Below are 23,632 nucleotides of genomic sequence, written 5' to 3'. Positions count from 1 at the left end.
CGCGTCGCACGGCCGCGCATTTGTCAGTTTAAGCGACTCAGTGCCGAATCGCAAAAAAGGGGCCTGGTCCTTAACCTGCATATTGGTCCGGGTCTTAAGTGGTTTAAAGGGAATTATAGAATATATTATATTATATGAAAAATATTATAAATATAAAATGGACCTCACATCCATAATACTACCCCTGAAATAAATATAGGGTAAGTATATACGGGAGGGATTGTCCATCCCAGCACGATGCCCAATGGACGGCTGGGTGATAGAAGAACTCTGGCCCATTATATATTTTTTATTTTTCTTTTTTTTCGATAAAAAAATTAATAAATATATTTATAATTATTTATTTGTTATCGTTAAAATAAATATATATATTTTTTCTTTTTCTTTTAACGATAAAAAAATAAATATAAATAAATATATATATTTTTATTTTTACATTTATCTTTTATTTATATAAATACTCTGGCCCATTAGTATACAAATCCCACCCATCAACCATAGTGTCACCCAGAACAAGCTGCCTCGACATAATAGGGATTCCGAATAATACCTACAGAGTCCTTGCTACAGACCCAAATATGAGCAATGCAAATAAAATGGATGTAAATTAAAAATATTTGCCATGATAAATCATTGGCATACCGCCGATACCCCACTGATGGATTACCTGGGTAACATTGAATTGTCACCCGAATCCCTATTATGTCGAGGCCAGCTTGTTCTGGGTGACACTATGGTTTATGGGTGGGATTTGTATACTAATGGGCCAGAGTATTTATATAAATAAAAGATAAATATAAATATAAAAATAAATATATTTATTTATATTTATTTATTTTTTTATCGTTAAAAGAAAAAGAAAAAATATATATATTTATTTTAACGATAACAAAGAAATAATTATATATATATTTTATATATTGGAGAGCAAGAGACATTAGAGATATTAGTATTAGTATTAGTAATAATAATAATTATATATATATATATATATATATATATATATATATATATATATATATATATATATATATATATTCATTCATATATTTATTTATTTTTAGCGTAAAGAAAAATAAATATATATATATATTTTTTTTAACGATGAAAAATAAATAAATATACATATATATATTATTACTTAATACTAATATCTCTTGCTCTCAAATAATATATACAGTACATATATATATTTATTTTAACGATAACAAATAAATAAATAAATATATATATATATATATATATATATATATATATATATATATATATATATATATATATATATATATATATATATATATATATATATATTATTATTTATATATTATTTGAGAGCAAGAGATATTAGTATTAGTAATAAAAATAATAATAATAATTATATATATTTATATATATATACACACATTCATATATTTATTTATTTTTAGCGTTAACTAATATATACAGTATATATATATATATATATATATATATATATATATATATATATATATATATATATATATATATATATTTATTATCGTAAAAAGAAAAAAAATATATATATTTATTTTTCTTTTAACAATAAAAAAATAAATAATTATATTTATATTATATATATATATATATATATATATATATATATATATATATATATATATATATATATATATATATATATATATATATATATATGTACTGTATATATTATTTAACGCTAAAAATAAATAAATATATGAATGTGTGTATATATATATATATAATTATTACTAATACTAATATCTCTTGCTCTCAAATAATATATAAATAATAATATATAATATCAAATAATAATATATAATATTTATTTATTTTTAGCGTTAAAAAAAAAAAATATATATATATATATATATATATATATATATATATATATACACACAGTACACATATATATATATATATTTTAATGATGAAAAATAAATAAATATACATATATTTATTATTACTAATACTTTTATCTCCTGCTCTCAAATAATATATACAGTGTATATATATATATATTTATTTATTTATTTATTATCGTAAAAAAGAAAAAAATATATATATATTTTTTTTTCGATAGAAAAAATAATAATTTTATTTATATATATATATGTACTGTATATATTATTTGAGAGCAAGAGATAATAGTATTAGTAATAATGTATACAGTGGAACCTCGGATTACAAGCATAATTTGTTCCAGAAGAACGCTTGTAATCCAAAGCACTCGCATATCAAAGCGAGTTTTCCCATAGAAGTCAATGGAAACTCAGATAAATCTGTTCCACAGTGACTTCTATTGTATGCAGTACCGCATGTGGCCACAGGTGGGGGGGGCGCCGGAAACACTCGGAAACCACTCTGAGCTGCTCGGATGCACTCAGAAACACTCGAAAAAAATCAGAGAGGCTCGGAAACACTCAGAGGGGTTTGGAAACACTTGAACAGAGCGTTTATGAGTGTTTACGAGTGAGTGGCTCCGAGTGCATCTGAACGGTTCCGAGCGGCTCAGAGTGAGCCATGACTAAGCGCTAATCGGAGTGTGAAACGCGTAGGCTGTTTTCCCTGTGTTCTGCTTGTTTTGTAGTGCATTTTTTATCCATTTTTTACAATAAAGACAACCTTATGTTTTTTTTTGGAGTGCGGCTGTCCATCCCGTCTTTCCAAATATCAACGGCTCAGAGTGTCGCCAGCAGCACCCCCACACCTCCGCCCAAACGCGGTACTGTCACACCGCAGAGGCTTGCATCCTGCTCGTTATGCGGGCCAACGCTCGCCAACCCGAGCCAGGATTAAAACGCTCGTTAACCGCGTTACTCGCCCTCCGCGTTATTACTTTATATTGTTTTCTATGAGCCCTCCTGGTGCAGAACAATGCCAGTCACTGCACATGACGTGAACGAGCCTGTAACTTCTTCCCGCCAGCATGGCGTCACATGACGTGAACGAGCCTGTACCTACTTCCCACCAGCATGGCGTCACATGACGTGAACGAGCCTGTAACTACTTCCCGCCAGCATGGCGTCACATGACGTGAACGAGCCTGTAACTACTTCCCGCCAGCATGGCGTCACATGACGTCCTGCACTCGAATTTGCTGTGCTGTGGGTGCAGCTACCGGCATCATCCGATTCCCTAAACTATAAGGCTGCATTCACACCTGAGCGTCGGTCGTTCGGCGTTTTTTTCGGCGTTTTTTTCCGGCGCGTATTCATGCTTATTTGCGCGTTTGCATACAGCGCTGTCCGACGTTTTTGTACTTTGACGTTTCTTATTTTAGCCAATAGGAAAAACTATCATCTTTTCATCACTTGTTGCTATGTTGGTAGATTTTTTTAATCTTCTGCCTGGGCGACAAGTTCTATTGATTAAAGCGACGAAAGGCCCGTAGCAAACGCCCGTTGTCGCGCAAGTCGCTTGAATCGAGCGTTTCCATTACTTTCTATGGGAAATGGAAACGCTCAAATACGCCCAAACCGCCCGATACGCGCGACAAAAAAGGGTCCGGAACTTTTTTTGGCTACAGGCGATGGGCGTCAGGCGCATCAGCGTTCAGATGTGAACCATCTCCATAGACTTTCATGTATTTTGGTCCCTCTGGCGTTTGTGAGCGTCGCGCTACAGGCGACAAAACGCCTAGGTGTGAATGGGCACTAAAATCCATCCTAGTGGCTGATTAGCCGCTGGATTGCTTTTACAGGCAACAGGAGGGGACGTCCCCCCCCCCCATGACTACCCGCCCATCAGCGTCATTCCGGCCTTTTATGTTCGGTTTGGAAGACAGAGATCCGTTCTGGCGCCGCCGGGTTACCACAGAGCTGCCCGAGGACAGGATTGTCCCTGACCATCTCTATGATACTGGGAGGCCGGAAGCGACCTCATGACGTCCAGGCTCTGGCAGATGTAAACACCGCCATGTTTTTCCCCATAGAAAGCCAGAGAGATGGATGTTTGTTTTTGATCTCATGCTTTCCAGGGTTGGAGGAGATCCCCGGGGGCCTCGGATGTCTCCATAAAGAGGACCTGTCATGTTTCATTTCTATCATTTACATTTCCAGTTATAGGAATTAAAGTGGTAAAAAAAAAATGTTTTAATAGTAAAAACTATTTATATATTTTGCTTTTAAATAACATTTCTAATCATGTGAAGTTAATAACAAGAGTCCCCCTTTATATCAGAGTCCACAGAGTCCCCCTTTATATCAAAGTCCACAGAGATCCCCTTTACATCAGAGTCCACAGAGTCCCCCTTTACATCAGAGTCCACAGAGATCCCCTTTACACCAGGGTCCACAGAGTCCCCCTTTACATCAGAGTCCACAGAGTCCCCCTTTACATCAGAGTCCACAGAGTCCCCCTTTACATCAGAGTCCACAGAGTCCCCCTTTACATCAGAGACCACAGAGTTCACCTTTACATCAGAGTCCCCCTTTACATCAGAGTCCACAGAGTCGCCCTTTACATCAGAGTCCACAGAGTCGCCCTTTACATCAGAGTCCACAGAGTCGCCCTTTACATCAGAGTCCACAGAGTCCCCCTTTACATCAGGGTCCACAGAGTTCCCCTTTACATCAGGGTCCACAGAGTTCCCATTTACATCAGAGTCCACAGAATCCCCCTTTACATCAGGGTCCACAGAGATCCCCTTTACATCAGAGTCCACAGAGTCCTACTTTACATCAGGATCCACAGAGTTTCCTCTTACATCAGAGTCCACAGAGTCCCCCTTTACATCAGAGTCCACAGAGTTCCCCTTTACATCAGAGTCCCACTTTACACCAGGATCCACAGAGTTTCCTCCTACATCAGAGTCCACAGAGTCCCCCTTTACATCAGAGTCCCCCTTTACATCGGGGGTCCACAGAAATCCCCTTTACATCAGGGTCCACAGAGATCCCTTTACATCAGAGTCCACAGAGTTCTCCTTTACATCAGAGCCCGCAAAGGTCCCCTTTACATCAGGGTCCACAGAGTTCCCCTTTACATCAGAGCCCGCAAAGGTCCCCTTTACATCAGAGTCCACAGAGTTCCCCTTTACATCAGAGTCCACAGAGTTCCCCTATACATCAGAGTCCACAGAGTTCCTTTTCACTGTAAGGGGGAACTCTGCAGACTCTGATGTAAGGGTGAACACTGTGGCCTCTGGTGTAAAGGGAAAATCTGATCTAAGGGGTGCTCTGAGAACCCTGATTTGCCTTAGTGTATGTACGAAATGTCCCACACTCCGCTTGAGTGCTTTCGTCATATAATACTTCCTTCCAGTCTGAATATAGATATCAGATATTCGAACGACAGTGGCAGGCTCCACCCACTATAGAAAACTACAGGAGGGGGGGGGGGGAGACAAAACCACCAGGCTCCACCCACTAAAGGAAAGTAAAGGAGGGGCAGAGACAAGACCAGTCCCCCTGCACAAGGAGAGAGAGAGCAGAGCTGTGGGAGGAGCCCAGCAGGCTCCACCCACTATTGGAAACTACAGAAGGGGCAGAGACTAGACCAGTTTCCCTGCACAAGGAGAGTAGAGCTGTGGGAGGGGCCCAGCAGGCTCCACCCACTATTGGAAACTACAGAAGGGGCAGAGACAAGACCAGTTTCCCTGCACAAGGAGAAAGAACAGAGCTGTGGGAGGAGCCCAGCAGGCTCCACCCACTATAGGAAACTAGAGGAGGGGGCGGAGACAAGACCAGTCACCCTGCACAAGAAGAGAGTACAGAGCTGTGGGAGGAGCCCAGCAGGAGGAGCCCAGCAGGCTCCACCCACTATAGGAAACAACAGGAGCGGGCAGAGACAAGACCAGTCTCCCTGCACAAGGAGAGTAGAACTGTGGGAGGGACCCAGAAGGCTCCACCTACTACAGAAAACTACAGGAGGGGGTGGAGACAAGTCACCCTGCACAAGGAGAGAGAGCAGCAGGAAGTCTCACACTGGATTACAGATCTGGAGGAAATACACAAATCACATGAGATCCCAGAAGTTATATTTTTCAAACATAATATTTAGAGGATTTTGCTACAATTTTTTTTTTTTCCTTTTTCCTTTTTTTTTTGCCACCATGTTTATCCTTTCTAGAAAGCAGACGTAGCTGTAATTCATTTTAAATCATTTATTTATTTTAATGTAAATAAAAAATGTATTTTAATTCAATTAAAATTAACATTTAATTTAATTAATTTTCATTTTAATTCAATTGTATTTTTAATTAATTTGAAATGTCAACTTCAAGATTTTGAAAATCTGCAGCTTTCTATAAAATCATCCCTGGCGATCCTGCCATGAAGATCCCTGTCGAGACACTTCCTGGTATTAGGTGACAACGGCACCTGTTTCTCCAATTGTGTTTTTATGTTGTCACCTCGTCCCACAGGCTTTCCATAGACTACAATCTACAATATACTACAAAATATCTACATAGACTACAGTTTGCTGGTTCAATACACATAACGCGGGAAAGGCATGGTCCACTGTTTTCACGCAGACGCAACCTGGGTGCATATCAACAGGAAGTGGCTGCAAAGAGGCCGCAGGAGATCAGCAGCACCAAGATCGAAACAGCTCTCAGTCCCTGTCTTCCAATTGTGACCCTGCATAGTCACCAGCTTCCCAAGAAGACTACATGGAACTTTTTCAGCCCACATTACACAAAAATGGTCCAAACAACAAACATAAGAGTGCACAGTTTTCATTGATAAATAGCAGACAAATGCCCCCCCCCCCACATTTTTCACATATTTATTTATTAAACCATTTATCATTTTACTTCCACTTCACAATTATGAGCCACTTTGTGTTGTTCTATCACAGAAAATCCCAATAAAATACATTTATGTTTTTTGCTTGTAACACGAAACAATGTGGAAAATCTCAAGGGGTGTGAATACTTTTTCAAGGCACTGTGTATATATATCAATAATATTGTTATTATTATTATTATTATTATTATTATTATTATATTATATAGTTCATTATTATTATTATTATGTTACAATATATATATATATATATATATATATATATATATATATATATAAAAAATGATACATAATACAATTATATAACAAAAAAGATATTTATATATATTATATATATATACACTAGAGGTGCACCGAAATGGAAATTTCAGAACCGAAACGAAACCGAAATAAAAAAAAATGTCAGGCTGAAACCAAAAATTACTATTTTTTTTTTCTTTTTTAATAATTGTATGTAAAAACACCACCCCCACCTCCTGCCATCATCACCTCCTGCCAGCTCTTGCCGCCATCACCTCCTGCTCTCGCCACCACCTCCTGCCACAATCGGCTCTTGCCACCATCACCTCCTGCCCCACCAGCTCCTGCCAGCATTACCTCACCCACCTCCTGCCACTGTTCCACATTTACCTTCTTCCACCATCACCTCATGCCCCCACCACCTCCTGCCACCATCACCTACTGCCACCACCAGCTTCTTTATTACCTTAAAGCTGTACTGTGCTGGACATGGCTGTGCTGGACATGGCTGGGCTGTGCTGGACATGGTTGGGCTGTGCTGGACATGGCTGGGCTGTGCTGTGCTGGACATGGCTGTGCTGTGCTGGACATGGCTGGGCTGTGCTGGACATGGCTGTGCTGTGCTGGACATGGCTGGGCTGTGCTGGACATGGCTGTGCTGTGCTGGACATGGCTGGGCTGTGCTGTGCTGGACATGGCTGTGCTGTGCTGGACATGGCTGGGCTGTGCTGGACATGGCTGTGCTGTGCTGGACATGGCTGTGCTGTGCTGGACATGGCTGGGCTGTGCTGGACATGGCTGTGCTGTGCTGGACATGGCTGGGCTGTGCTGGCCCCTGTGCTGTGCTGGGCTCTGCTGGACTGGACTTTCACTGCTCCATTCTCTGCCTATGGCGAGTGCACTGCACGAGCCAACGAGTGTCCCTCCTGAGTCCTCCTGACTCGATCGGCTATTCGGGTGGCGCCATTACGTATCTGCTTATGCGCCGCCTGGCCGAACGGATACAAGCTTTCCCGAGCCCGGCCGGCTTCGGGCTCGGGAAAGCTTGTATCCGTTCGGCCAGGCGGCGCATAAGCAGATACGTAATGGCGCCACCCGGCGCCATTTTTGAATAGCCGATCGAGTCAGGAGGACTCAGGAGGGACACTCGTTGGCTCGTGCAGAGGACGGAGCCGTGACAGCCCAGCGACCATTTTTTTTTACGGGCACCCGATGCCCATATCGGCAATTTTAAAGCTGTTTCGGCATGTCGCCAAAACAGCTGTTTTCGGCCGATATGTATCGGCACCGATATATCGGTGCATCCCTAATATATACACATGCATACATACACAGTCAGATATATTTAGATATAGATGTACATATTATATATATATATATATATATATATATATATATATATATATATATATATATATATATATATATATATATATATATATTTATATATTTAATTTGTTTATATATATATGTGTGTGTGTGTGTGTGTGTGTGTAAAATGTAACATATTAATAATGATCTAAATAATATATAATAATATTAATAATATATAATATCATTATTATTATGTTACATTTTACATATATATGTATATATAAAAAATATTATACATATTACAATTATGTAACACTAATGATATTATATATTATGTATAATATTTATATATATATATATATATATATGTAAAATGTAACATAATAATAATGATCTAAATACCGTATTTATCGGCGTATATCGCGCACTATTTTCCCCTTAAAATAAGGGGAAAATCGTGGGTGCGCGATATACGCCGATAGCCGCTTCCCGCGCTCAGTTTGAAATCCTGCGCCGACATATACCGAGTGCAGTACACTCGGGTACATTCGGCCAGGCTCGGCTTCGCTCGTGCTCACGCATAAACGTCACAGAGCGTGAGCGACGCCGAGCCTTGCCGAATGTACCCGAGTGTACTGCACTCGGTATATGTCGGCGGAGGCGTTCGAACTGAGCGCGGGAAGCGGGGACTCGACGTGAGGCGCGCGAAGGAGAAGCCGGGAGGACACCATCGAGGCCGCAGACGGACGCCGGACCGGACGATGGACGCTGGGAAGACACCAAAACTGTAAGTAATGCAATCATATAACATTTTTTTTTTACAGGAATTTATGGGGCACTTTAGGGGTGCGTGGTATACGCGGGAGCGTGTTATACCGCGATAAATACGATAATATATAATAATATAAATAATATATAATATCATTATTGTTATATAATTGTAATGTGTATAATATCTATCTATCTATCTATCTATCTATCTATCTATCTATCTATCTATCTATCTATCTATACATACATATATATATATATATATATATATATCTATACAGAGCTTTTTTTCTCAGAAAATAGGTGCAGGAACTCAACCACGACCCGTTCAGATTTCACAAACAGTAGAAGGGTCTTAAAGGGGGATTAAATATCAGGATTGCATTACATACAGAATACAGAGTTCAGGGTGCAGAGCTGTCACTTGTAAACACAGAAACCAGACTTCTGTGTTTACAAGTGATTGTGGTGAGCGGGCACCAAAGGGTCTGAGCCAGAGGTGGTGGAACTGAGTTCCCCCAAGTTCCCCCTGAAAAAAAGCCCTGTCTCTCTCTCGATAGATAGATGGATGGATGGATGGATGGATGGATGGATGGATAGATAGATAGATAGATAGATAGATAGATAGATATGTATATATATATAGATATCTATATATATATCTATCTATGTAAAATGTAACAATAATAATAATGATCTATATAATTTTTATAATATTATAATAATAATATGAATGATATATATATATATATATATATATATATATATATATATATATATATATATATATATATATATATATATATTAATAAAAAATATTATAATAAAATATATATTATAATTAGATATATTTATTTATACTGTATGTGTGTGAGTGTGTCTCTCTTTTTGCAATGTTGTTACATATAAAGCTGTACTATGATCTCCAAGCCACCTACCAACCCAGATATAAATATAAAACCCGTGAGCGCCCAACGCTTCCTTCCTCCCCTTTAAACTTTCAGCGCCTGCTTTCAGCGACAACCTCCATGCAGCAACCCAAACCCGCGTCTCCCTTCAACGTACCCTTTTTTTTTTTTGCAGCATCCAAATTCCTAAGTGCCTTTTCGCCCGTCACATCCCCTTGCAGTATTGCAGCTCCTTAAACTGCTTTATGGCTCGTCTAACATCTGCATCTTGTAGCCCCCCCTCCTCTCCTCTCCCCCCCCCTTTCCCCCCCCTCCAATGCCTTATTGCTTTCACATCTGTTCGCCAAGCCAACCCAGCTGCCGAACGCTCGACTGCCTCCGCCAGAAAAAAAAAATTCACCTTTTCAATACGAATTTTCCTCGCTGCCTAATTTTGCATTCGCGCGGCGAAGGGGTTAAAGAACATCTCGCATTGCAGAAATGCAACTAGCATACCAAACAGCCTATTGCGAAGTGTATACCGGGGCCGTGCGAGCGGCGGGTTTCCGCAGAGAAAAAAACATGCATCGGAAAAAAGAGCGGACCTCGATACGGATACAACGTTGCAAATAAAAGAAGAGGTTTTTGAATATGTGTATTAAATAAATAAATAAATAAAAAAGGTGCAACAAAAAAAAAAGCGCAGCGGCATTTACAAAAGATGCGTCGACCGGTTCCGCACATGCACGCCGACATAACGTAGACAATGTTACCTGTTTGATAGCTGCTTCAGGGTGGGGGGTCCAGCCAGTGCTAAGTCTAATGGATAGAGGAGTCAGTGCAGAGAAGAAAGGGAAGGGGGGGGGGGGGCTGGGATAGGGAGAAAAAAAAAAAGGGGGGAGGGGAGCAGCGACGGAGATGGAGGAAAAGATTCATTCATTCAGGGCTTAGAGGGAAAGAATCAGAATGAGGGCTCATTATATATTTTTTTTTGCTGGTGCGAGAAAAAAAAAAGGGGAGGTAGGAAATAGGGGGTGGGAAAAAAAAAGAAGAGACAGAAGGAGGAGAATAAAAAAAAAAAAAAAAGGAGGGGGGTGCACTGGCTGTCAGTACGAGGGGGTGAGGTTTGCAAATATTGATAGGAGCCGACAGACCAATCAGACAGCCGGACCGAGGAAGGCGATCTACATATATAAATACGTGTCTGTCGCTGTATAGATATGTACGCCAATTATAAAACGCTCACCCGTCTCTTTAATTAGCAGGTTTCATGGTAACGCCATGCAGTGTTTATCCTGCCCGCTTCACGGTGACATGGGTTTAATTGAGTCTGAGCCCGGCAGATTAGCCATTTAGATCTGATAGGAAAGAGGCAGGATGTGTTCACTTATTTTTGTATCAGAAAGAAAAAAAATTGTTGTAAAAATTAATTTTTTTTAAATTTTATTTTTATTTTTTAAATAGAACAAAATAATAGATAATAATAATACAATAATAATCATGGCGAAATAAAAATAAAACAAAATGATAGAAGAAAAATAAATGCTCTACTTTACAATGCCTTAGGGCCAGATTCACAGACAATTACGTTACTCCGCGGCAGCGTAACGTATCCCATTTACGTTACACCGTCGCAGGTTTACAGCGTAAGTGCCTGATTCACAAAGCTCTTACCTGTAAACTTGCGGCGGTGTAACGTAAATGCGCTCGGCACAAGCCCGCCTAATTCAAATGGGGCGGGCACCATTTAAGTTAGGCGCGTTCCCGCGCCGAACGTTCTACGCATGCTCCGTTAGGAAATTTCCCGACGTGCATTGCGCGAAATTACGGCGCCCCAAAGTTTTTTTTTAAATGCGACGTGCGTTATGGCATTTCGTAGTCCCGGACGTCTTACGCAAAAAAAAAAAAAATCGAAAATTTGACGCGGGAACGACGGCCATACTTTAACATGGCTGTTCTAAATGTAAGCCATGAAAAAGCAGGCTTAAGTTTGCGACGGGAAAAAATGACTAGCGACGACGTAAGAGATTGCGACAAACACGCGTATCTTCGTGGATCGCCGTAATCAGCTAATTTGCATACCCGACGCTGGAAAACGACGCAAACTCCACCCAGCGGCCGCCGGAAAATTACACCTATGATCCGAGGGCGTACGAAGCCGTACGTCTGTCGGATCTTAGCCAAAAGCCGTCGTAGCTTTGTTTGTGAATTACAAATAAAGATACGACGCAGCAAATTTGAAAATACGCCGGAGTATCAGCAGATACTCCGGCGTATTTCCTCTGTGAATCTGGCCCTTAGTACTTAACTGAATGCCCGCTAATGTGCGCTGCATTAAGGCAGCCCATCTTTATTTGATAGAAAATCTAAAAAAAAAAAAAAAAAAAATAGCTTTAAAATTTTTTAACTGGAGGTTATTAAGGGCCCGTTTACTAATTGTGCTGCAGTAACATGGATTGTTTAAGGCAGCCTATTGAAAAATGATAATTTATTATACAGTGGGGAAAATTTGCTTCTAATCGATGATGATATTTAATGGGCTGCCTTGACGCAATGTACGCTAACGCACATTCATTAAATAAATAGGCCCTTAAAGTCATTTAGAAATTCACAGCTTTTTTTTTTTTTATGATTTAATCTTTATTTTATAAATTTTCAATTGTAGAAATTCATTTCATTTAGAAATTCACAGCTTTTTTTTTTTTTATGATTTAATCTTTATTTTATAAATTTTCAATTGTAGAAATTCATAGCTCTTTATTTATTTTTTTATTTTTTTTATGATTTAATCTTTATTTTATAAATTTTCAATTGTAGAAATTTATTTCATTTAGAAATTCACAGCTTTTTTTTTTTTTATGATTTAATCTTTATTTTATACATTTTCAATTGTAGAAATTCATTTCATTTAGAAATTCACAGCTTTTTTATTATTATTATTATTTTTTTTATGATTTAATCTTTATTTTATACATTTTCAATTGTAGAAATTCATTTCATTTAGAAATTCACAGCTTTTTTTTTTTTTTGTATGATTTAAACTTTATTTTATACATTTTCAATTGTAGAAATTCATAGCTTTTTTTTTTTATGATTTAATCTTTATTTTTTAAATTTTCAATTGTAGAAATTCATTTCATTTAGAAATTCACAGCTTTTTTTTTTTTTTTATGATTTAATCTTTATTTTATAAATTTTCAATTGTAGAAATTCATTTCATTTAGAAATTCACAGCTTTTTATTTATTTAATTTTTTTTTATGATTTACTTTTTATTTTATACATTTTCAATTGTAGACGAATGTACATAACATACGAAACTAACAATTTTGGGTATCTTATAGAACCTTTTTTTTTTTTTTAATAAGCTTTGATAAGAAACACATAACCACACCCTGCCTATATTTTCTATCAAATAATACATACAAAATAAAATTAAATAAAAAAAAATTAAAACTAAAATAATAAGTTTAAACATCAAGGGCCAGATTCACGTAGAATCGCGGTGGCGTAACGTATCGTAGATACGTTACACCGCCGCAAGTTTTCATCGCAAGTGCCTGATTCACCAAGCACTTGCGTGAAAACCTACGCTGGCAGCCTCCGGCGTAAGCCCGCGTAATTCAAAGGGGCGTGTGCCATTTAAATTAGGCGCGCTCCCACGCCGGACCTACTGCGCATGCTCTATTTTGAATTTCCCGCCGTGCTTTGCGCGAAGTGACGTCATTTTTTCGAACGGGGGCGACGTGCGTAGCGTACTTCCGTATTCCCGGACGTTTTACGCAAGAAGAAAACATTTTTAAATTTCGACGCGGGAACGACGGCCATACTTTAAACAGCACATACGTGTGCTGTCTAAAGTTAGGGCACCTAAAACGACGACTAACTTTGCGACGGGAAACTAGACTAGCAGCGACGTAGCGAACGCGAAAAACCGTTGTGGATTGCCGTAACTACTAATTTGCATACCCGACGCTGGTTTACGACGCGAACTCCCCCCAGCGGCGGCCGCGGTATTGCATCCTAAGATCCGACAGTGTAAAACAATTACACCTGTCGGATCTTAGGGATATCTATGCGTAACTGATTCTATGGATCAGTCGCATAGATACTCTGAGAGATACGACGGAGTATCTGAGATACTCCGTCGTATCTCGGCTGTGAATCTGGCCCCCTGCCTATATCTTCTATCAAATAATACATACAAAATTAAATTAAATTAAAAAATAAATTAAAACTAAAAAAATAAGTTTAAACATCCTGGGGCAGATCCACAGAGAGAGTACGCTGGCGTATCTACTGATACGCCGGCGTACTTTCAAATTTCCCACGTCGTATCTTTAGTTTGAATCCTCAAACCAAGATACGACGGCATCTGGGTTAGATCCGACAGGCGCATGGCTTCGTACGCCTTCGGATCTTAGATGCAATACTTCGGCGTCCGCTGGGTGGAGTTTGCGTAGTTTTCCGCGTCGGGTATGCAAATTAGCTATTTCCGACAATCCACGAACGTACGCGCGGCCGTCGCATTCTTTTACGTCGTCTCTAGTCGGCTTTTTCCGGCGTATAGTTAAAGCTGGTATTTTGCGCCGTATTTTTTTTTTTTTGCGTAAGTCGTCCGTGAATAGGGATGGACGTCAGGAACATCCAACAGAAGGAGGGGGGTCGTGCGCGCGCGTTCCCGATGCACTCGTGTCACCCGGATGCGGCGCATCATGGATCGGCAGGAGGGCTCTGTGATTGGCCCTCCAGATCACATGACGGCCGTGTCCAATCACAGCCGTCATGTGATGTAAACAAATAGCCGGTTGCTAGGTGATCGGCTCTCCTCTCCTCACACAGAAGTCGCCGGGGAGGAGAGAAGGGCGGATCGCTGCAGCCGGGCTGGTGATCAGTGAGTATGAGATGTTTTTTTCAGCTTTTTACTCACCGATTACCAGCCTAGTGTCACACACAGAGTGTAAAACACAGAAAGTAAACAAACATGTCCCCAAAACACATGTCACCACACATGTCACCACACATGTCACCACACATGTCACTACACATGTCACCACACATGTCACCACACATGTCACCACACATGTCACCACGCATGTCACCACACATGTCCTCACATAGTAAAAACACCTGTCCCCCACATATGTAACAGTAAAATCACATGTCCCAATGATCACCTGCGCACATCTGTACATGATCATTTGCGTACATATGTCCGTGATTTTTACCAAAAACTAGAGCTGCGTGATCTCGATTCTCCCTGCCCGCGATCTCCCCGCGGGATGACCCGCGATTTTCGGATGCGGCCATAAATTATTCTCACCTGTCCCATCCCATGTGTCCCGGAAGTCGCTCACATTCCCCATCACCACCATCCTCCAATCCGCAGCAGGAACGTCATCATCCGCCACCCGCTGCCGCGCCGCATGGCATGCCGGGATATGTAGTCCCGCCTCTGTTGTTAGTGAAGGGGGAGGTCTCCTTGTAGAACTACCAATCCCAGGGTTCCTAGCGGGCCTGGTTCCAGACAGGGAGCGGAGCAGAGAATGCTGACCGGAGATGAGGGCAGGTGCTGGGGGAGCCCGGCCGGAGCTTTACCGCTGGAGGAGGCAGAAGATGGGGGGCACCAAGGTGAGGGCCGGCGGAGGGGTTCCGTGTAACCCGGAGCCTGAGAGAGAGAACCATTGTACTACCTGGGGGCCTGAGCGAGAGTATACATATATGGATAGGGGTGACAACATGGGCAATGGTGACAACATGGGCAAGAACGGGGTTTACTACCGCTTTAAATAAAAATAAAAATTGAGAATCTTGATCTTCGTTTTATGCAAAAGAATCGCGATTCTCATTTTCCCAGAATCGTGCAGCTCCAACAAAAACATGTAGCAGAATACATTTTGGCTTAAATTTATGACAAAATTAGATTTTATTGGATTTTTTTTTTTTAAATAGAAAGACAAAAATATATATTGGTTTCCAAATTTCAGGTTTTTTTTCGCTTATATCGCAAAAAAATAAAAAACAGAGGGCCAGATTCACAGTGAGAGTACTTTCAAATTTGCCGCGTCGTATCTTTAGTTTGAATCCTCAAACCAAGATACGACGGCTTCTGGCTTCGATCCGACAGGCGTACGGCTTCGTACGCCTTCGGATCGTAGGTGCAATACTTCTGCGCCCGCTGGGTGGAGTTCGCGCCGTTTTCCGCGTCGGGTATGCTAATTAGCTTTTTCCGTCGATCCACAAAGGTACGCGCGGCCGTCGCATTCTCTTACGTTGTCTGTAGTCGGCTTTTCCCGGCATATAGTTAAAGCTGCTATTTTGCGGCGTATAGATAGACTTGCCGTGTTAAGTATGGCCGTCGTTCCCGCGTCGAAATTCGTTTTTTTTTGCGTAAGTCATCCGTGAATAGGAAAGGACGTAGCTCACGTCTAAGTTAAAAAAATTACGTCGTTGCAACGTCATTTCGCGCAAAGCACGGCGGAAATTTTCGAAACGGAGCATGCGCAGTTCAATCGGAGCGGAGACGCGCTTCATTTAAATGAATCACACCCCCTACCCGCCAATTTGAATTCCGCCGCCAGAAATACACTACGCCGCAGTAACTTACAGCGCAAAATCTTTCAGGATTTCAAAATACGCCAGGTAAGGTACGGCGGCGTAGCGTATCTCTGATACGCTGCACCTGTGCAATTCTATGTGAATCTGGCCCAGAGTCGTAAATAAATACCACTAAAAGAAAGCTCTGTTTGTGGGAACAAATTGATAAAAAATTTCAATTGGGTACAGTGCGGCACGACCGCGCAATTGTCATTGAAAATGCGAGAGCGCTGAAAGCTGAAAATTGGTCTGGGAAGGAAGGGTGGCGAAAGTGCCCCGGTATTGATGTGGTTAAAAAAATAAAAATACGTTTCTATAAGATATCCAAAATTGTTCTTTTTGTATGTTATGTACATTCGTCTAAAATTAAAAATTTATAAAATAAAGATTAAATAAAAAATAAATAAAAAAAAAGCTGTGAATTTCTAAATGACTTTAAGGGCCTTTTTATTTAATTGCAGAGCGATAATGAATGTGCGTTAGCGTACATTGCGTTAAGGCAGCCCATTAAATATCATCATTGATTAGAAGCAAATTGGATTAGCCACTTATTTTTGATTGGAAATATAGGCAGGGTGAGTTACTATATACTATATTTTCGATTGGAAATCTAGGTAGGATGTGTTCATTTATTTTTTATCAGTAAAAAAAAATAAAAAAATAGCTGTGAATTTCTAACTGAATGGCATTTACCTCTTTGCGGCGCATTACCAAACACGCGTTAACATGCCCTAAGGCAGACCATTCGGAATGGAAATTGATTCTATGCTCATTGGATTAGCCATTTATATTTGATAAGAAATGCAGGCATTTTTTTTTGTCAGTTAAAAAAAAAAAAGAGAAAAAATCAACAGAAATTGAGACACAATACTATAATAATAATAATAATAATAATAATAATAATAATAATAATATATAATAACAATATTATTATTATTATTATTATTATAATATACCTTTCTGTTTCTGTTTAAGGATCATGAATTGCAAATTTTCAATAAAAAGATTTAGAAAGAAAAATGTAATTATAAAAAAAAAAAAAGGTTGTAAAAAAATCTTACCATAAACATAAATAAAGTGTGCCGAAGGGAAACCCTTCACTATGATTACATATCTTTTCCAGACGACCAATACATATTACAAATGTCAGTTGCAAACCCCCGCTGGGGATAATACACCTCATGTCCGTAACAGCAAAAAAATGTTACATAATATCATCCCATATCCACAGATGAGAGGTCCTGAAGAAGTAGGGCTCCCTACGAAACACGTTGAGGATAAACTTTATCTAAACAAGTGTTTCATAAATGATCCCACAGAGACATCCTCTTGTGCTTTTCAACGATTTATTTTCGCTTTAAGTTCGATCTCCGCATATAAGCATTAAAAAGACCCCCCCCCCTATATAACTCTGGCCTCCTAAAATACAATTGCTGCCTCCATGCTACCAAGCAAACCTACTTTGTCTCTCTTATTAACCGCTTAAGACCCGGACCTTTAGGCAGCTAAATGCCCAAGCCAGGTTTTGCGATTCGGCACTGCGTCGCTTTAACAGACAATTGCGCGCTCGTGCGGCGTGGCTCCCAAACAAAATTGACGTCCTTTTTTCCCCACAAATAGAGCTTTCTTTTGGTGGTATTTGATGACCTCTGCGGTTTTTATTTTTTGCGCTATAAACAAAAATACATTTTTGCTGTAATAAATATCCCCCAAAAACATATAAACATTTTTTTCCCTCAGTTTAGACCGATACGTATTCTTCTACCTATTTTTGGTAAAAAAAATCGCAATAAGCGTTTATCGGTTGGTTTGCGCAAAATTTATAGCGTTTACACAATAGGGGATATTTTTATTGCATTTTTATTAATTTTTTTTTTTACTACTAATGGCGGCGATCAGCGATTTTTTTTGGGACTGCGACATTATGGCGGACACTTCGGACAATTTTGACACATTTTTGGGACCATTGTCATTTTCACAGCAAAAAATGCATTTAAATTGCATTGTTTATTGTGAAAATGACAGTTGCAGTTTGGGAGTTAACCACAGGGGGCGCTGAAGCAGTTAGGGTTCACCTAGTGTGTGTTTACAACTGTAGGGGGGTGTGGCTGTAGGTCTGACATCATCGATCGAGTCTCCCTATAAAGGGGATGACACGTTCGATGCAGCCGCCACAGTGAAGCACGGGGAAGCCGCGTTTACATACGGCTCTCCCCGTTCTTCAGCTCCGGGGAGCGATCGCGAGGGAGCGGCTAGAAACGAATAGCCGCGCCCTCGTCCCGGATCGCTCCCCGCGGGTTTCCGACCGCCGCATGTACCGGGGGGGGGGGGTCCTGATCGGACGTCCGCCCCTTTGCGCGTTCTCCGCGCGCGCTCCAGAGTGCGCAGTGGGGAACTGCTGTGCTGGCCGTGTCCCTTGGACACAGCCAATCACAGATCGCCGCGAACGGCCAATCAGAGTGGCCGTTTGCGATGCGATCTGTGCGGCCAATGAGAGATGATCTCATATGTAAACATATGAGATCATCTCTCATTGCCGTTTTACACAGAGACAGCAGTGCTGTCTCTGGAGAGGAGACCGATCTGTGTCTCTTGTACATAGGGACATAGATCGGTCACCCCCCCTGTCAGCCCCCTTCCACCTACAGTTAGAACACAATGCAGGGCACACATTTAACCCCTTCCTCACCCCCTAGTGTTAACCCCTTCAATGCCAGTCACATTTATACAGTAATTAGTGCATATTTATAGCACTGATCACAGTATAAATGTGAATGGCGCCAAAAATGTGTCAAAAGTGTCCGATGTGTCTGCCATAACGTCGCAGTCCCAATAAAAATCGCAGATCGCCACCATTTCTAGTAAAAAAAAAATATTAAAAAATAATAATTCTGTCCCTTATTTTGTAGGCGCTATAACTTTTGCTCAAACCAGTCGCTTATTGCGATTTTTTTTTTTTTTACCAAAAATATGTAGAAGATTATGTATTGGCCTAAACTGAGAAAAAAAATTGTTTTTGTTTTTTTAAATTGGGATATTTATTATAGCAACAAGTAAAAAATATTGTATTTTTTTCAAAATTGTCGCACTTTTTTGTTTACAGCGCAAAAAATAAAAACCGCACAGGCGATCAAATACCACCAAAAGAAAGCTCTATTTGTGGGGAAAAAAGGACGTCAATTTTGTTTGGGAGCCACGTCGCACGACTGCGCAATTGTTAGTTAAAGCGACGCAGTGCCGAAAGCTGAAATTTCACCTGGGCAGGAGGGGGGTATATGTGCCCAGTAAGCAAGTGGTTAAAGGGGTTGTAAAGGTACAATTTTCCCCCTAAATATTTTCCTTTACCTCAGTGCAGTCCTCCTTCACATACCTCATCCTTCCATTTTGCTTCTAAATGTCCTTATTTCTTCTGAGAAATCCTCACTTCAACACATTCATAGGAAATGAAGGCAGGACGTGTTATGTATGTTTTCTGTATCGGTTTATTGCTGTGAATTTCCGACTGAATGGCATTAAGGGCCCATTTATTTCTTTATGGTGCATTAATACACATGCGGCAACATGGATTGCTTTAGGGCAGCCCATTTAAAATTATAATTAATTCTAAGCACATTCGATTAGCAATATATTTGTTAGGAAATATAGGCAGGATGTGTTCATTTATTTCTTGTATAAGCTTAGCAAAAGAAAAAAAAAAAAAAGATTTGTCTATGCCTGCCACAATCTTCATGGAGGCGTAAAAGTGTGATGGGAGGACCTCTGATGTGATGGGGGGACCTCTGATGTGATGGGGGGACCTCTGATGTGATGGGAGGACCTCTGATGTGATGGGGAGACCTCTGATGTGATGGGAGGACCTCTGATGTGATGGGGGGACCTCTGATGTGATGGGAGGACCTCTGATGTGATGGGGGGACCTCTGATGTGATGGGGGGACCTCTGATGTGATGGGAGGACCTCTGATGTGATGGAGGACCTCTGATGTGATGGGAGGACCTCTGATGTGATGGGAGGACCTCTGATGGGATGGAGGACCTCTGATGTGATGGGGGACCTCTGATGTGATGGGGGGACCTCTGATGTGATGGGGGACCTCTGATGTGATGGGGGACCTCTGATGTGATGGGGGACCTCTGATGTGATGAGGGGACCTCTGATGTGATGGGGGGACCTCTGATGTGATGGGGGGACCTCTGATGTGATGGGAGGACCTCTGATGTGATGGAGGGACCTCTGATGTGATGGAGGGACCTCTGATGTGATGGTGGGACCTCTGATGTGATGGAGGACCTCTGATGTGATGAGGGGACCTCTGATGTGATGGGGGGACCTCTGATGTGATGGGGGGGACCTCTGATGTGATGGGGGACCTCTGATGTAATGGGGGACCTCTAATGTGATGGGAGGACCTCTGATGTGATGGGGAATCTCTGATGTGATGGGGGACCTCTGATGTGATGGAGGGACCTCTGATGTGATGGAGGGACCTCTAATGTGATGGGAGGACCTCTGATGTGATGGAGGACCTCTGATGTGATGTGGGACCTCTGATGTGATGTGGGACCTCTGATGTGATGGAGGGACCTCTGATGTGATGGAGGACCTCTGATGTGATGGAGGACCTCTGATGTGATGGAGGACCTCTGATGTGATGGGGGACCTCTGATGTGATGGAGGACCTCTGATGTGATGGAGGACCTCTGATGTGATGGGGGAACTCTGATGTGATGGGGGACCTCTGATGTGATGGGGGGACCTCTGATGTGATGGAGGACCTCTGATGTGATGGGAGGACCTCTGATGTGATGTTGGATCTCTGATGTGATGGAGGACCTCTGATGTGATGGGGGACCTCTGATGTGATGGGGGGACCTCTGATGTGATGGAGGGGCTTCTGATGTAAAGGAGAACTCTGATGTAAGGGGTGCTCTGGGAACCCTGATTTACCTTAGTGTACTCACTCAGAGGCAGGAAAGAGAAGGGGGGAGACTTCAGTCACAGACAGGGATGGATGGTGAGCTCACTCACCATTTGGCAGACAGCACCTCTCATCCAGATGTATCTGAGGCTGCTGGACTTCAAATTTCTGGCTCCCACTTTCCTTTTCTGAGGCACAGTGCCGGGGATTGGAGTGTAGGGAGACACAGAGGAGTGGGGGGGGGGAGGAGCAGATCGAGCCCTCTCTCCTCTTCCATCTGTATATGGTGGGGGGGGGGGGATTGTTAGTGTTGGCTTTGGGCAGCATAAAAAAGAGCGTAACAGACACTCTCAGCTTAGACAACTGCAGCCAGCAACCCCGCTGGGAAGCCATAGTCCAGTCTGAAACCTGGACACATGATTCCAAACCCGAACTGTCCGGGTGAATCCCAGACAGCTGGCAAACCTACTCTGACATCATATGGGGTGGAGTTTCTGACATGATGGTGGACCTCTCATGTGATGGGGGACCTCTGATGTAATGGGGGTACCCTGACGTGATGGGGGGGCCTCTGTTGTAATGGGGGTATCCTGACGTGATGGGGGGCTTCTGTTGTAATGGGGGTACCCTGACGTGATGGGGGGCCTCTGTTGTAATGGGGGTACCCTGAAGTAATGGGGTGCCTGTTTTAATTGGGGTACCCTGAAGTGATGGGGGGCCTCTGTTGTAATGGGGGTACCCTGACGTGATGGGGGGCCTCTGTTGTAATGGGGGTACCCTGACATGATGGGGGCCTCTGTTGTAATGGGGGTACCCTGATGTGATGGGGGGGCCTCTGTTGTAATGGGGGTATCCTGAAGTGATGGGGGGCCTCTGTTGTAATGGGGGTACCCTGACGTGATGGGGGGGCCTCTGTTGTAATGGGGGTACCCTGACGTGATGGGGAGCCTCTGTTGTAATGGGGGTACCCTAAAGTAATTGGGGGCCTCTGTTTTAATGGGGGTACCCTGAAGTGATGGGGGGCCTCTGTTGTAATGGGGGTACCCTGATGTGATGGGGGGCCTCTGTTGTAATGGGGGTACCCTGACGTGATGGGAGGGCCTCTATTGTAATGGGGGTACCCTGAGGTGATGGGGGGGCCTCTGTTGTAATGGGGGTACCCTGACGTGATGGGGGGGGGGGCTCTGTTGTAATGGGGGTACCCTGACGTGATGGGGGGGCCCCTGTTGTAATGGGGGTATCCTGACGTGATGGGGGGCCTCTGTTGTAATGGGGGTACCCTGACGTGATGGGGGCCTCTGTTGTAATGGGGGTACCCTGATGTGATGGGGGGCCTCTGTTGTAATGGGGGTATCCTGAAGTGATGGGGGGCCTCTGTTGTAATGGGGGTACCCTGATGTGATGGGGGCCTCTGTTGTAATGGGGGGTACCCTGATGTGATGGGGGGCCTCTGTTGTAATGGGGGTACCCTGATGTGATGGGGGGCCTCTGTTGTAATGGGGGTATCCTGACGTGATGGGGGGCCTCTGTTGTAATGGGGGTACCCTGATGTGATGGGGGGCCTCTGTTGTAATGGGGGTACCCTGACGTGATGGGGAGCCTCTGTTGTAATGGGGGTACCCTGACGTGATGGGGGGCCTCTGTTGTAATGGGGGTACCCTGATGTGATGGGGGGCCTCTGTTGTAATGGGGGTACCCTGACGTGATGGGGAGCCTCTGTTGTAATGGGGGTACCCTGACGTGATGGGGGGGGCCTCTGTTGTAATGGGGGTACCCTGATGTGATTGGGGGGCCTCTGTTGTAATGGGGGTACCCTGACGTGATGGGGGGCCTCTGTTGTAATGGGGGTACCCTGATGTGATGGGGGGCCTCTGTTGTAATGGGGGTACCCTGACGTGATGGGGAGCCTCTGTTGTAATGGGGGTACCCTGACGTGATGGGGGGGGCCTCTGTTGTAATGGGGGTACCCTGACGTGATGGGGGGCCTCTGACATGTCCGCAATGCAAAGCCAGTGCAAGTCTCATAGATGGATGAGATCACAAAACCATTTGTGTTCCAGAGATGTAGAATGACATAAAGTGATTCTAAGGCACTGACACCCGCCCTGAATGACACCCGCCCTGCATGACACCCGCCCTGCATGACACCCGCCCTGC

General features: G+C 42.2%; 1 protein-coding gene across 1 annotated transcript in view; it reads right to left on the bottom strand.

Moving 5' to 3' along the window:
• The window catches only part of FRMPD3 (FERM and PDZ domain containing 3), a 166,435-nt gene extending 155,624 nt beyond the window's left edge, over positions 1 to 10,811 (bottom strand). Inside the window, exon 1 of the mRNA XM_040322776.1 lies at positions 10,735 to 10,811. The gene's annotated coding sequence lies outside the window, so the exon portion shown is untranslated. The remainder of the gene's footprint in view (positions 1 to 10,734) is intronic.
• Between the last annotated feature and the right edge of the window lie 12,821 nt (positions 10,812 to 23,632).

This window comes from Rana temporaria, chromosome 9, assembly GCF_905171775.1.
Source record: "Rana temporaria chromosome 9, aRanTem1.1, whole genome shotgun sequence".
Classification (NCBI taxonomy): Eukaryota; Metazoa; Chordata; class Amphibia; order Anura; family Ranidae; genus Rana; species Rana temporaria.
This window is presented reverse-complemented; position numbering and strand designations above follow the sequence as displayed.